Genomic DNA, 17,501 nt, shown 5'->3' on the forward strand with positions numbered 1-17,501 from the left:
TTTAAGATTTGGGAGAAAATCTATACTGTCTCCTGCAGCTGATTTGAGAAAGAGCTACTGGGTTACTACTGGGCCTTGATAGAGATTGAATTCCTAATCATGGGACATCAGGAGACCATGTGCCCTGAGCTTTGCATCATAAGTTGGGTGTTGTCTGACACACCTGGCCATAAATTTGGGCATCCTCAGCAGTAATATATCATAAAATGAAAATAGTCTATAAGAGATTGAACTCAGGCAGATCTTGAAGGCATGAGTAATTTGCATATAATGCTACGACTCAAAAGTGGGCAAAATTTACAGGCCCTCTTAGTACTCTCAAAATGACAATAGTGAAAGAAACTCTTCTGCTGGAAAAAGCTTCAAGCAATACATATGGTTGTCCACTATGCCTGTAATGAGGGATAGCTAAAGGTAATGATTTTCATTAACTTATGAATAATTGCTAATGGTTAGACTGGATGGTTAGGGACTTGAAAGAAACAGGATTTGATAATTGTCAACAGAGAAGTCAGGGGAAGAGATGAATGAATATCTCAGAACTGGGACAAATTATGAAGATATCTGTGTTCCATGTGAATGCTGATTAAAGTTTATCCACTGCAGAAGAGGCTCTTAATAATCAGGTGGACAGGGGCCGGCTCTGTGGCCGATTGGTTAAGTTCGCCCGCTCTGCTGTGGCAGCCCAGGGTTCGGATCCTGGGGGCGGACATGGCACCACTCGTCAGGCCACATTGAGGAGGCGTCCCACATCCCACAACGAGAAGGATCTGCAACGAAGTTATAGAAATATGTACCAGGGGGGTTTGGGAAATAAAGCAGAAAAGAAAAAAAAAAAAAGATTGGCAACAGCTGTTAGCCCAGGTTAACTGATATTAGTGGAGTTGGGACATAGGAATTTTGTTTAGTTTAGGTCAGGCACAAGAGAAGAGTAGCTAGAAATGGGATAATTAACGTTCCAAAAATTGTATAATTTCAAAAAAAGCATTATAGGCTTACTGGTAGGAAACTTGGAAAATATAAAAATTATAAAGAAAGTAAAATCTCTAATATTTATTCAGCTTCTTCTATGTGCCAGGAATTAGACTAGATTCTTTTACATATTTTAGTTCACAAATGCCCTACAAATTACATACATAGGTACTTTTTAAAATAGATGATGAAATTGATATTCAGAAATATTAATTGATATTCAAAAATGTTCCTGAAAGTACCAGAATTGGAATTTAAAACCCCATAAATCTGCCTCCACAGTCCGTGCTCTCTCCCTCTGGAATATAGCCTCCCCCTCGATCAATCAGTCTCAGTCCTAACTCAGTGAGAAATACTATAAATGTTTTCACTAACTTCTTTCTAATCGTTTATTATACGTATATAATAGATGTGCATTTGGAATAGATATTTGACATATACTATGCATTTAATATTGTAGCCTTTTGATTTTCTTAATTTTACACTGTATTTCCCCACATCTTTAATAATGGTTGTGTAATATTATTTTACTACTCCACCAGTGGTTGAAATTTATACCCTATCCACTGTTTTCACTATTACAAATAATATCTCATAAGGCATTTTTTGTGAGTTTTTTTTTTTTTTTTGAGGGAGATTAACCCTGAGCTAACATCTGCTGCCAATCCTCCTCTTTTTGCTGAGGAAGAATGGCCCTGAGCTAATATCCCTGCCCATCTTCCTCTACTTCCTCTACCACAGCATGGCTTGCCAAGCAGTGCTGTGTCTGCACTCGAGATCCAAACCAGGGAACCTCGGGCTGCTGAGCAAAACATGCAAACTTAACCACTACACCACCCGGCTGGCCCCTTTTGTGAATCTTTTGATGACCTTAACATGATTTCTTTAGAATAAATTCATAAAGATGAAATGATATAATCATACATTATAGCTATTTGTGATGATCTTGATACATGTTGCTAAGTTTTTATCAGAAGAATTTTTAACAAAATACCAACAATGAATGAGTGTACATTGAGTCTTTTCACTTTAGTATATATGCTAATTTCACTGGGAAAATATGGTATGTAAAATTATTTTAATATTAAAAAATATTTAATACTTTCTTAAAAACTAAGTATCAGACTAAATTTTGGGGGCAGTGAATTACATTTTTTGTCCGAGTATCTTTAAAAGGTTCTTTATGTTTTATAATAGATATACAGAAATTATTAAAAAATTAGTGTATTATATATGTTTGCCATCTTTGTTGAAAAATTTTTAGACCTAATGTTTACTTTGAATTCTATTGATGACTTTAATACAGTTTCTTATTTTTGTATCGTCAAATCTATTGTTTCCCTTGTTATTGGTCTGATTATGGTTAACTTTAAAAAGTCTTTACACATCTGGGTTCACATTAATATTGCCTATATTTTTCTGTTTTTATTGTTAGAATATTTACTTTTTTTTTTTCTCTATAAAGCAGTGTTTTAATAAAAAGCTCTAATGAATAGGGGGGTATTTTAAAATAATGGCATAGCTAGTTATGTCTGACCTGGGTGGGTTCTACGTTCAAGAAACTTGAATTAAAAAAGATCAGAGTAGAGGGTCAGCCAGGTAGCACAGCGGTTATGTGTGCACGTTCCACTTCAGCAGCCCAGGGTTCGCCAGTTCAGATCTAGGGTTGTGGACACGGCACCGCTTGGCAAGCCATGCTGTGGTAGGCGTCCCACATATAAAGTAGAGGAAGATGGGCATGGATGTTAGCTCAGGGCCAGTCTTCCTCAGCAAAAAGAGGATTGGCAGATGTTAGCTCAGGGCTAATCTTCCTCAAAAAAAAAGAAAAAAAGATCAGAGTAGGATGTTGGGTTACACTGGGGGGGAGGAGAGTGATAGATAATACCGCATTACCATTTAGTGCCTATGTCCCATGCATCAAGCAGTTGGCTAATTGTTATTTACATGTTGCTTATTCTCACAAAAATCCCATTAGTTGTATTTTATTATCTTTGTTTTAAAGATGCCCGAAGATGTTAGTAAATTAATGGGTTAGTACATTTGTCCAAGATCGGTAAGCTAGAGAATGTCAGAATTAGTATACGTGAAGCATATGCTTTTAAACTGAAAATTTTTTTATTTTTCTCTGAGAACTAAAAGATTAAACTTTTTATTCAAAAATTTGCACACTATAGAATTGTATAAAATGAAACATTTAAATATCTTTCTGTTTCCCTTGATTTTTTATATAAATAGGGCATTATTATTCATTCAATAAATATTTATCGACTGTCTACCATGTGCCTAGCACTCTTTTAGAACGTCTCTGATTTCACGGAATGCACATTCTCGTATTGTTCTAAAGTTGCATTTTTATCTTGTTTTTAAGTTAAGAAAACTTCTTTTGAAGAGTTTTGCATAGCTCTGTTTTTATCCCTATCCCTGTATCTGTGTCTCTGATTGTGCCTCTGTCTTCATCTCTCCCTCTCTGTATGCATGCCTTATTCTGTTTAATGGCTCCATTATATTTCAGAAATAAATATATGTACCCTAATTCATCTAATTACTGATGAAAGTTTAGATTGATTCCAGAGTACAGCTTTTAAACGCCCTTGTGTAAATATCTTTTTCACACGTGAGAGTTTTTTAAGACAAATTCTTAGGACTGAAAGTATAGAGTCAAATGGTTTGCATTTAAAATGTATGAAAAATGCCAAATTGCCTTCCAAAAATATTTCACAAATTGACATTCCTATCAACACTGTGGGAGAGTTCTCATTTCCCGTCTTCCTTACAAAAATGAATTTCATCAATCTTTTAAATTTTGTCAATCTGAAGTGTGAAAAATGATGTCAGTGCCTTAATTTACATTTTCCTGATTCCTTCATATGCAACCTCATCTTTTCAAACATAAAAAGTTTATTGAATGAACTGCAGTGAAGATGAGGCAATCCAGGAACCAATTATATTCTTTTTTTCCTTGCCAACCTTTCAAAACTACTCCTTAGAATCCTTCTTTTCTGCCCCGGACAAAAGCTGGGGTAGGTGTCATAGATTTTCTTGGCCATTTCAGTCTTCATAACATTCCCATCTCAGTAGTTTCAGAAATTCTACATAGTCTAAGATCAACACTAATGCTTGTTATTCATTTCAAAACTCTTTCCCTCTCCCAGCTGGAAGTCTTTAGCTGTGAAGAGGAGTATGTTTTGTGAGCTTGCCTTTTCATTCTTTTGTCTTCCTCACTCTCAACCTACTTTTCTAGTCTTTCGAAGTTTGGGCTTAGTGAGAAAAAGTCTTAGAAAAAAAGGACACAGTCCTGTGGTCCTAGCAGAGCTGTATTCTCTGTTTAGTGCCCTCTCAGCAACAGGTATAAAATCGTTGTTGTTGTTTTCTCCGTGGAAGGCTGTTTTCATATCCTGATACTTCCCCCTGAGAAAACTCGGCTGTAGCTCACTGGACCCCAGTGACACCGCTTCTCCGGGTTCCGGGTTTCCAGTGGCCCACACCCCTGTTGGAGTCCTTTTGCATCTTCAGGTCATTCTTAAGGAGTAGGATCTCCCCTTTTAAGTAACATTATGTTTAAGCATATCAGACCTACAGGAAAGTACATACTTACATGTTCAACCACAGGATTTTTCTCAAAGTGAACATATCCACATATTCACCTCTCAGAGCAAGAAACGGAACCTTTCCAGCTGAGCAAGAAGACTGCTTTATGCCTTTACCCAGTGAGGACCAGTCCTCAAAATAATCGCTGATTTGATTTAGAAATAGCTTTGCCTGCTTCTCTCTAATAACGCTTCTGATCTTAGAGTCTACTTTTTCTTATTTAGTTTGGGGCCAACAGTTCTCTTTTGGTTAGTATTTGCATTACACATCTTGCTCTATCCTTTGACTTTCAACCTTCTGTGCCCCTATATTCAATATGTATCTTTCTAAAGCAACATATAGTTATATTTTTAATAGTCTTGGATTTTTTTTTGTCTTTCACTTAGAGTATTCAGAATGTTATTTTGTAACATAGTTGTTCATATGTGGGTTTAAATCTATCGTCTTACGTTTTGTTTAAAATTATCCCGGCTCTTCTACGTCTCTCCTTCTTTTCTTTTCTATCTTTTGGGATACTTAAGTATATTTATTATTCCATTTTCTTCTTCTATTATGTGGTTAGTTTTATATTCTTTTACCACTATTTTTTTCCACTGGTTACCTTTGAAATTGCAGCCGGCATAAACTTGCCTTCTCCAAATGTTTTATAAATTACTGCCTCTTACAGATTCTGAATAATGCAAATGTCTTAAAACACTTCAGTTTCACTCAAGCCTCCCTGTCTTTTGTGTTTTTGGTTTCATATATTTTATTTCTATTTCAAATTTCTCAGGATATTATTATTTTGTGGAATATTGACTTTTAGTTATCTCCTATTCACCATTTTTATTGCACAGTTACATCGTTCTTTCCTGAATTTCCATGCTTTGCCAGACATGCTGTTCCTTCTGCCTGAAGAAATCCTTTCCCTTCTTCCCTCTGTTGTTTAGTTTCATTGGCTGGTAAGAAAATTTATTTCTGTTTTATTATCTGGAAATGTTTTTATTTGCCTCTCATTCAGCCTTTAGCAAAGTCATTTTATTGTTTTCCGGCTTCTATCATTTCTTTTATGAACAGCTTTTACTTGTAACGTTGTGTCTTTTAAGGAAATTTTTTAAAAAATTATTCCTTGGTTTTGGGTAGTTTTACTGATATGTTTAGCATAGTTGTCTTTGTATCTTCCTTGGAGTGTATGATGCGTCTTGAATCAGTGGCTTAATATCTTTCTTCAATGCTGTTAAGTTCTTAACTATTATATTTTCCAGGATTGCTTCTGTACCATTCTCTCTTAAATTTTTCTGAGACTCAAATGATACCTATGTAAGATCTTTTCATCTTCTCTTATATGACTTTAAGACCTTTCTATATTTCGTATCTTTTCCTCTTTGTACTGGATATTTTCCATTGGTCTATCTTCTACAGCATTAATCCTCTTTGTAGTTGTTAATTAACCCCATCAGTTGCATTCTTAATTTCGGTCAAGTATTTTTCACTTCTAACTTAACTTTAATTCTCTCTTATAGTTCTCAATTCTTTTGAGAAATTCTCTATATTATGATCTCTTTTCTTGAACGTATTCATCATTGTAGAAGTCCATATCTGAAAATGGAAATATATGGATCATCTGAAGATCTCTGTCTATTTTCTGGTTTGTCTCTTGCCATCTCTTCATATGCTTGCTATTTTTTGATTGAATGTTAGGCATTATAAATTAATAACTGAAAAGGGTATAAGGTATGCTTTATTCCGTCAAACAATATTTTCTTTATTTTCTGCTAGATAGTTAGACCAGGATCAGATCTCATTCATACAAGCAATGATGAAGTATATATGGGGTTAGTTTTCAATCTCTGTGAAAACTTTTCTATTTCTAGATTGTTTTTATTCTTAGAGAGTCATCCTTAAGTGATCCCAGCTGAAAACTTGAAATTTTTCACAAGGTTTTCTCCATTTCTGTGGATCTGTATTGAAATTTTATCTCTTCCACCAGGTAAGACTGCTCATAAATCTGCTTACTGTGTCAGCCTCTTAGCAGCTGCTTTTTCGGTTTCTCTGCCTCTCGACCTGAGCTGACTAAGAATTGGTGATGCCTTGAGGAGAAAGAGGATCAGACTGTTGGGGATTCCTCCTCTGCACTTTCCTTCGTTCCCGGATCATGGACATACGAGTCTCTCAAATCCATTGTTTCCTTTCTCCTGCTCTGTAATATTCCTAATAGCCCTGTAAAGATTTTCTACCCTAAAACAGCTGCTTTCCTCTCTCTCTCACACTTTCTTTTCACCTCTTGGTCTTCCTACTCTCACTGAAAAGTAGCGTGGAATGCATGGTCAACCTCAGTGAGTCTCCATTCTGCCTGGAGTCTATGCCCATCCCTTTTAAGCTGCCTTTATATTTCTCTGTGGACTTTACTCAGGTGAGTTTTATATTTTACCCAGCTTTTCTAGTTATTTTTGATGAGTTCAAAATACAGGCTAATCTCTCATAACTGAAAGCATATAGTTTCCCTTTTAAGATAATCCCAGTCTAATTCTCTTCCCCATGACCCACTTCTATGCACTCTGGAAGCCCTCCACCCTTTTTGAGGTAACGATGAGACATGCAGTCCTGTCTCACTGAAAGGCTACTCAGGCCACACTAACCATTCTCTCCAGAGGAATTTTCCCTAAGGCCTCTTCAAACTTGCTTCTCACACAGACCAGAGATGGGTGCTTGGCTGCTGTGGCAGAACACAGTTTTGGCTGGCACCTTTGCCAATCTCTTCATAACCACTCTGTTTAGAATGAGAGATGCTTAATGTCTATTGTTTTGTCTTAGTTTAATGAGTTTCTCTGGAAACTTGGAGACAGCAAAGTTATATTTACCATTCTGTTGCATATTTGCTGGCTGGTTTAAATTTTTCTCTTTGAAGTACTTAGTCATATCCTTTAACCGTTTTCTTCTGCTAGCTTTTTTCTACTTTTAAAATTAGTTCTTTTGTTTTTATTTAATGTGAAATATTTTCCAAATGTTTTTTAAGTTTTCCACTTATTTTAAAATTTATGATATCTTTTATTATAGTAGATGTGAAGTAGAGATCTAAGTTTTTATTTTTCAAAAGGTATCCCACTTCACAAAATCACATATAAATAGATTATCCTTTCACAGTCATTATAGTCTTTCCTTTATCTTAAATTATATTTGTTCCTTAGATCTTCAAAGACGGAGTTAATAGCCTCTAAAATAGTGAGATCCTTATCTTTTTTCAATATCTATACATCTTATCATACTTTTTAATTTTGTGTGCCACACTAGACATAGAGAGGAAATGTTGACTGGTAATAGTACTTAACATATATTCTGATATTTTTCCTCTTTTTAATCATAATGTTCTTTGTACTTTTCCTTTTTCATTGTTATGTCTCTAATATGTCTATGTTAAGATTGATATTTACCATGGCTTTTGGTAGATGTTTGTTTCATAAGTTGAAGGATGTTCCCATTTATTTCTATCTTAGTATGGTTATTTACTTAGGAATAGATATTCTGCATCTATTAAGATAATTTTTTCTTTTAACATCTTACTTAAATGAGTTAGTCAGTTTTTTATGTTAAATAAGCCTTGAAATTCTTAAGAATTTCATTGATATGATTTCTAAAATTTTATTTAAGTTTTTATATTTGTGTTTAGAACTACCAGTAGTATGTATATGTTTGTACTATTCTTGTCTGCTTTTGGAATCATAGTATTCTTCACATTATTCATCAGTAATTATTTAAACATGAATTTATTAGAGAATTCTCTTTTTTTACTACTATTTCTTCTATTTTATCCTTTTTATCTACCTTGAATCCATATTTATATGTTTGTGTATAGTCTCAAGCAATTTCTTCATACATAGTCCTCGTATCTTCTAAAAAGTTCCTACCTTTTCCTCCTATTTGTACAGTACCTCAGGTATAGAATTTCTACTTGAGGATCATTTTCTTTTTTAGTTAGCATTTTGAAGATGTTGCTCCCTTGTGTTCTAGCATCTGTGATTGATAACAAAAAAGTTTCACACCAATTTGACTTTTTTAATTTAGTCTCTGAAAACATTTTGCGCTTTCATTTTGTCCATGATTTGAAATTTCACACTAGTATTTCTTTTTCTCTAATGAATAAAGATTCTATTTGTTGAGGTTTATCCTTCTATTTCAAGGTGACGGCTTTGGGATACTTGTTATTTGTCTATTTTGATTTCCAGATGCTAGTGAATCCAGTTGTACCGTTGCTGGCAATGTGTCTTTGTCAGTTGTCAATGGCAGACTAGCAGCTCTTAAGAGTGTGTGTGTGTGTGTGGCGGGGGGGACTTTCCGACCCTGCCTCTCCGTCTCTCCATCCTCACTCTCACTGGTCCAGCCTAAGGACAGTGGTTACTGCTGCCTGCTGCATAGCTCAAGTGGAAAAGTTCAAGGCTACCTGGTCTAGCTGCTTCAAATGTAGTTCCCAAATTAATCGTCACAATAGATATCTCAGTGACTCTTTTTCTTGTATTCATTTTATATACTCTGAGATTAGAAGTCCCTGAGCCTCTCCTATTTTCATAAAATACTTTTGGACATTTTAATCATGGTTTTCTGAAATGTTTGTTTTTCCAAGGGTTATATCTTTCAACAATTCTTCAAAAGATTTCTGTTCTGTTGATGGCTCTCTTTGTTGTTTGCCCTCCTCTTATTGATTTTCTCTTTTTTTATAATCTACTATGCTATTTCATGGTATTTTTAAGTACATGGCTGGCTTTAAAATCAGTGTTTAAAAGATGAAAATTATCTTAAGTACTAGAGTATGGCAGAGGGGGGCAGAAGAGAAATAAGATATGGAACAATGTAATTATATTTCTCCTGCGTCAAAATTTTAAGAGAAGGCTAAGGATGTCCATTATTAATTTTGAAAAGCATTTTTTGAGGTGTTTTTATTTACTTTGACATGGCAGTATGATTATATCTTCTCTAAAAAATTACTGAATTCATAGTACTGCAAGTCTAATAAGGCATTCTCTGTATCAACGAGCTGTAACCAGTACAAAAGGCATCTGCCCAAGAGTGCTTGTGCCCCAAAGAACTAGACATTTCTTTTGTATTTAAGTTCAATAATATTTTTTTCATGACTAGTTTTAAAAAAAGCAGTAACCTCCTGGGATTTTATTTTTGTTTGCTTGCTGCTTAATCAACATGTTGTGAAAATCAAACAACACTACCTCTAATAGAATTTTAGCCTCTTTCCATCTTTTCAAAAATAATGATAGTGCCCTGTAGCATTAGGCAAGATTAGGCTAGAGGCAAGGAAGAATTTGTTTTAGGTGAATGGTTCTTGATCTCTGATAGCAATGGAATCTCGTCTAGATGTCTTTAAATATTGCATAATTGTTGTCTGATTGTTTGTAAGGAGGATTGGTGTTTTAGTTATGTTCAATTTAAGTAAAAAAGAACCCAGTTTACACTCTCTTAAGCCAAAAGTACAGAAGTAGAGTGGGTTCCAGATTCTCTTGCATTTGCCCTACTCCATTTTATGCCTTTATCATAAGCCTCATGTACAGATTGCTGTAACAGTTCCTGACATCTCATCTAACCACATCATTGCCCAGAAGAAGAGGTCGTCTCTTCCGGTATCACTGTTCTAGAAGCCCCCAGAAGACTAGCCTAAATGCTTCATTAGCAACATTGGGTTTTGTGCTCACTTCTAAACCAATCACTAGCAGGGGGAATGGAATTACTATGATTAGCTCTGACAATGTAGAATCGCTGAGACAGGATCCTGGTCTCCTGACCTCTATGTCTTTGTGGAGGTGAGTGGCTCTGCGAATTTAATTAGGTAAGAGGAAAGGGGAAGAAGGGATGCCGGTCAGCAACCCAAAAGAACAGTGTCCACTATATCTTAGAAGTAGGGAAACAAACTGGATTTGAAATTTTTAATTAAAAAAAAGTGTTTTTTAATCAGAAAAAGTTTAAAGGTTATAGTAGAGAAAGCATAATTTGTCTAATCTAATAAAATTTAACAGGCAATTAATAATGAATAAGAGCATTAGACACTTTTTTTGGCCAATGGTGCATTTTAAATAGCATGGCTGATAAAATTAAATGATGATAATAAAATATTGGTGAGCACGATAGAGCATGAATGTAACGGGTATTATCGTATAACTTATTTTTTCACTTTTTGTCCCCCAGATACATAAAGCAAATGTAATATAATTTTCATATTCATAAGTTGAAACACTTTCACTGTTTATTTCCTATTATCATTTACTTTCTGAATATGCTGTGCGTACTAGAGTAACATGGTTGCATTTGGGATGTGCCCATTTAGGGAAAGTAGTTCATGAAATATGTTAAAATGAGTATATTTTTGATATGAAAAATGATACATAACTGGAGAGAGAAATAATCTTCTTTCTTCTAGTTTTCAAAGAATCAATAATTTCATAGGACACTTAAAGTGTAATTATACTTGATAAATATCTAGACATTTTATCAAATTTTATAGAATCAGAGATTCAGAGAAAGAGTAAGTCGCCTCAAAAATCTATTATATTTCTATAGTTCTGTGATTCTTACTTATTTTACTAAACAAAGGATGCTAATTATTCTGGAAAGCATGGAGTTTAGAAACAAGAACTTGATCCCAGCTAAATTTGGTAGTTATCTCTTAAGCCCAAATGTAAATACATGCATACTATGCTGTATACTTGAGTGTCTTCCCAACACTGCCAGGTGCTCAGTGTTATTCTCTGAGATTTAGAGGAGGTGTGCTCCCCTGGGAAAATGCTGGCGGACATTGTTTCATTCAGAAAGGCTTTAGGGAGGTTGTTATTTTTTCCTATAGTCTTAAACTCTGTTTTGATGAATATCAATTTTAATGGAATCCAGTGAAGCCTGGAGGAAGGCTGTGATCATGAGAAGAGTGTGGGGATATGCTATCAGCACTATAGCACAGCCTAGGGCCAGACTTTGGTAAAGATGTCAAGATAATAACATTGCAGTCTCCATGTCAAATCATCCTGAGAGGCATATTTGGCATTTTCATCACGGGTTTGAAAATAACTAGCATTAGCATAAAGTCATAGTTCTAGTGTAGGTAATTTACAGGACAAGCAGAGTGTTATAGTGAAGAGTGGTTTCAAAATACAGGCCTTTTAGCACCTGAGGCATTGCCCCTTAGGGTGATTGCTTTGGCAAATGAAAGCATGTAATTTTCTAGAACACTCTTGAAGTATATTGTCTTATAGAAATCCACAATGGATGGTGTCTCAAAGTGATGTTTATTTTGCCCTAGTTGTTTGTGATGAGCTTAGCTGCTTTGAATCTCACCCAAATATGAGGCATGGCAACAATTTTCAGATTTATTTGCTAGAAATTCCCATCGTGGTAAAGAAATTGTGCCTAGCATAGTGCCTAGTAGTACAGATTTTTTGAAGTGAGCAAAAGATCTCCACTTAAGTCACCTTTAACATCAAAGAAGAGAAAAGAGGTCATCAAGAGCCAGAGGAAAATGAGACACACCATGAGGATGCTTCCTTTGGCGATGAAAATAACTTTAGTTTATACAGAATTTAAAATGAAGGGACTCAGAGTTCAGAGCTGCTAGAAATTTATGAGGATAGGCAAGCATATAAACGGATTAAAAAATAACAATAAAAAGATAAAATAGGGGACCGACCCAGTAGCCAAGTGGTTAAGTTTGTGTGCTCTGTTTTGGCACCCTATGGTTTGCCAGTTCGGATTCTGGGCACAGACCTACACACCGCTCCTCAGGCCATGCTGTGGTGGCATCCCACATAGAAGAACTAGAATGACCTACATCTAGGATATACAGCTATGTACTGGGGCTTTGGGGAGAAAAAAGAAAGGAAGAATATTGGTACCAGATGTTAGCTCAGGGCCAATCTTCCTCCCCCAAAAAGCATACTTATGGGGCTGGCCCAGTGGCATAGTGGGTAAATGTGTATGCTCCACTTCAGCCACCCAGGATTCTTTGGTTTGGATCCCGGGCATGGACCTACGCACCACTTATCAAGCCATGCTGTGGCACATGTCCCACATATAAATAGAGGAAGATGGGCACAGATGTTAGCTCAGAGCTAATCTTCCTCAAAAAAAAAAAGCGTACTTAAAAAAAAAGAATTCTCTATAAGTAAAGTAAAACAAATGGAAAATTTATAATATAATATTGAAAAATGCTATAATATTCTAAAAATCATTTTGAAATGTAAGTTATGGTGTACAAAAATTTAGTGTAAGAAAGAATCAAATGGGAAATTAGGCAGAAATGCTTAATGCTTAGTTCTTGAGTTGGGATATATTCTCATCTATTGTGAGTCAATGGGTCTGAGATTGGCAAAAAATCTACATTTTTAAGAAGCATCCGTGTTGATTCTGGAGGAGGCTGGATGCAGACCTGTTTTAAGGCTGAGAAACAACAGTCTAAGTGTAGGAGTTAGGGAGAAAAAGATCAGAATTTTAACTGGAGGTTTTCAATTTTATTTACTCTTAGGAAAAGATGCATAAGAAGGAGAAATTGGCACAACACAAAATACCACTTCTAAAAGAGACTTTTGAAATAAGATTTTATCTATGTTAATGACTCAATGTTTATGCCTCACCCCCCAAATTCACATTCTGAAGTCCAAACCCCTAATGTGATGCCATTTGGAGATGGGGCCTTTGGAAGGTAATCAGAGTTAGATGAGGTCATGAGGGTGAGGCCCTCCTGATGGGATCAGTGCCCTTAGAACAAGAGACGCCAGAGAGCTTGCTCTCTCTCTCCGTGCTTGCACAAAGAAGAGGTCATGTGAGCACAAAGTGACATGGCAACTGCCTACAAGCCAAGAGAAGAGGCCTCAGAAGGAAACCTACTTCACTGGTACCTTGATCTTGGACTTCCCAGCCCACAGAACTGTGAGAAATACATTTCTGTTGTTTTAGCCACCCACTCTGTGATATTTTGGCATGGCAGCCTGAGTTAAGACAATCTATAAAATTATTGGATACACATAACTTTGCCCAGAAATTTAAAAAAAATAAATGACAGGGAAAAATAAGATTTTATTTTGCTCTTGTTTGACAAGCTGATAAGCCGTAACAAACGTTAACAGGAAATACTTCCAAATTATGTTGAGACTACTTTCTTCTAGCTAGTAGTGCTATTTCTGGAGTTAGACTTACTTGGAGATATAAAGCAATTTGAATGTTTCTTTAAGAGATTGCACTATTATTTTTTCTTTTTGAGGATGGAGGTGTTGTAAGACCGTTTGGCATAGCCTAAGTGCTTCAAATATTTAAGTACAGGATGCCTATTGCCTGTTACAGCCATAAAAGACTAACAAGTTTTTTTGGGAAAATGAGGTGAATATTTCACTTACTATAAATTTCATAATCCAGCAGTTCCTGAAGTCCTGGCTGACAACCCATGTTTATATATAGAAAAAGATCTTCTCTCTTTCTTTCTTTCTTTTTTTTGTGAGGAAGATTGTCCCTGAGCTAACATCTGTGCCAATTTTCCTCTATTTTATGTGGGTCACCTCCACAGCATGGCTTGCTGAGCGATGATAGGTCCACATCCAGGATCCAAAGCTGTGAACCCTGGGCTGCTGAAGTGGAGCACTCGAACTTAACCACTATGCCACCGGGCTGGCCCTTGTCTTTCTTTCTTGACTTTTATTTTCACAGCTCTACAACCTGAGTTTGTTAATATACAAACTTGACAAATATATTCATTCATTTACTTGCCCATACATTGATTAAATAAATTCCTCACTCATTTTAACCTCTTTGTTAGACAATAGAGCTTCAAAGAATCTTAAGGTATTGTCTCCCAGGACATTCACTGGTAGCCTATGGTAGAGAAGGTATTATCTTTAAATGATTTGTAGATATTGATTTTTTCCAAAGGACTAGATTATAAATTGATTCTCAAGAAACTCACATGGTTTAGAAAGGTAGTGTGTCATCAAGGACCCAAAGGAATAAAGACAGAATAAAAGGAAAACAGATCTTTGGATGCCCTAAACTTGTATAGGCAGGAAGCAGATTGAGAAAATTACTTAGCTACAAATAGAGGTGCTTTTGTGGAAAAGGAAAGGTGACTAAGAGGGCAGACTAAGCAGCCCAGGAGAGAGACTCAAGGCGTAGTGAACAACTCCCAGTGCGTAAACAACTAATCAAGGAACTGACAACACAGCCAAGTGGATTTCTGAATTTCCATGGAGCAACGACCAAATACATCAAGTTTCTCCCTGTTTTGAATGGACTGGTTACAGCAGTTATCCTATGCTTCTCACTCCATTGGATGTTGGATGTGTGAGGGGAGAAGTTGTCATTCTAGTTCACAGGTCTTCCAATTGACAGGAATGATTTGCAAGGTGTTGTACTGAGGAGCCTCACCTGCAGAACTTCTTTCATGCATAGATATGATATAGATGATGAGATCCTGGACTTCACAAAGGGAGGGACTCAGGGCCTCATGGGAGGGCATATGTATATTTTCTACATGGAAAGAATGTGAATTGTTGCAGCCAGAGGATAGACTGTGCAGATTGTGTTTTCCAAACACGGCCATAAAAATATCTCCCAACAACAGGCTCTTCCTACTTTGTGACCTTGCCGCTTTCTCTTCAAGAGGTAGACTCTATAGTCCCTTTCTCTGGACCTAAAAGGACAATATGACTACCTCAATCAATAGAGTGTGGCAGGAATGACACTATTCCGAAGCTGTCATATAAGAAGATACAGCTTCTTCCTGACTCAATCTCTTTTGGGGTGATATTTTGATAAAGCTTTTTTTTTTAAAAGAATGACCTATGTGTAATCTTCATAACGACAAATTTCAATGGGGAGTTTTGGACTGAAGTAAATGCCAAGCAAAAGCACCGCTAAAGGGGGTGCTGGCCTGGTGGCACAGTGGTTAAGTTCACACGTTTGGTGGCCCAGGGTTTGCCAGTTTGGATCCCAGGTGCGGACCTACGTACCGCTTGTCAAGCCATGCTGTGGCAGGCATCCCTCATATAAAGTAGAGGAAGATGGGTACAGATGTTAGCTCAGGGCCAGTCCTCCTCAGCAAAAAAGAGAAAGATTGGCAGCAGATGTCAGCTCAGGGCTAATCTTCCTCAAAATAAATAAATAAAAATAAAAATATAAAAGCACTGCTAAAGGAAATTCATCAGTGTTTGCTTATCTTAAAGATGGAGAAGAACACTCGCTATATCAGGATACATAGCAATAAGGTCAGCAACATCGTCCAAGGTAGGACAGACGGAGAAGCAGCTTCCTTGTTCTAGTATCTCAGTGGACACATGGATACAGATGACGGCATCTGAGTGGCTGAAGGTCCTATCGGACCTTCTGGAAAAATAATGCTAATTCTTTAGTCAAGTTAAACACCTTTGCACATAGGTTTTCTGAGTGACAAGGACTATGTCCAGGCCAGGGCTACTTTATCCATCTCAGAGTCACACAAATGCTGAACTATGATTAGAAGTTAGATCACAATCTACTCAGATATGAACAAAATTCTCATCGATCTCAACCTTCCTAGGACAAAATAATGTTATCTACGGTCATTGCTGACCTGAGCATTGTGGAACGAAAGCAGGGGTCAAATATTCAGCTATTTCTGAGAATCAGGCTAATGAGCCCTTAAATCATTTATACAGCTTACCCTGAATGCTAAGGATAGGAAACTTGGGGGAAAAAAGGTGGTAATTATTTTACATTTCCAAAAATATTTACGTGGAAGACAAAATGGCATATTTTTGTCTTTGGCTTCAATTCAATTTTAAAAGCATTCATTAAGTGCCCATTATGTTCAGAGCACTGTGTGTGCTGCTCTAGGAAATACAAAGATCTGATTTCAGACTATCATATCACGGAGTATACAGACTCAAATACCTTGAACCATGATACCAATCAGACTGGAGTGCGTACTCTAATAATGGGAGTGAAGAAAGCAAGTTAAGAGATAGAGGAACATTCTGTAATTGAAGTGACTCTCCTAAGTGTGGAAGTGATAAATAATTTTGGAGAAGGTAATCTGCTATGTTCTTGAAATCTTTATACCTTAAGCACATCATTATTCATTTCAGCATTGTTAAAGAACAAGGATTTGTGTGTACATAAATTTTCCAGACAACTGTTGCTTATCTTCTCAAGCACCAATTCCATTTTCAAGTATGATTTTTAAAATTTTTTATAAAAGTAATTGAGAATAGTATAAAAAATAAAAAAACTGTTAGAAATCTCACTGTTGGAACTTTCAGCTTTAGCTTTGACAGAGAGCAAGAGAAAGAAAGAGAGAGAGAGGAAGAGAGAGAGCAACCAAGATCTGTTTACCTGCATCGGAATTTACTGGAGCCATAAACTGGCTCGAACATTTAAATTATAATTTTGGTGACTTTCTAGTGGCTGAGTGTGGACTAGTATACGAGTGAGACTCTCTTAGGAGCTGAAGTCTTTGAGAGTCTGCGTCCTTTCATGAACTTTCCTTCCGGGATCCTTACCAGGTTCTTTCTGTGAGGATCTGAGAAAAAGCCCATCACAGCTCTGGCAGGAGAAAGAGACGAGGAACCAGAGTCTTCTTTATAACAAATGCCTTTTCTCCAGGTAAAAAGACTTTGCCAAAATTCAGTTCTGACACCTTATCCCAGCTAGGGAAAGGAAATCCCTCTTCATTCCAGCCCCTTCTAGTTTTTCTATCTCATCTAAGGGGAAAAAATATTGTAAAGTACTTTCTTACTTTTTCTGATTGACGTCAATAACTGAGATAGGTGTTTGAAATAACCCATGCATTAATTGGGCCACAAGAGAAACTAGAATTTGTTTATGATTCTGTTTTTCGTTTGATTTCTTTCCTTTAGTTTCTTGTTTATTTGGGTAACTGGATGCTTTATAAGTCAGTTATACACCCTCACTTCCCACATATCTTCCAGAATTTATTTTTCCTCTTGCTGTGA

The sequence above is a fragment of the Equus przewalskii genome, chromosome 17 (assembly GCF_037783145.1).
Source record: "Equus przewalskii isolate Varuska chromosome 17, EquPr2, whole genome shotgun sequence".
In the NCBI taxonomy this organism is placed as follows: Eukaryota; Metazoa; Chordata; class Mammalia; order Perissodactyla; family Equidae; genus Equus; species Equus przewalskii.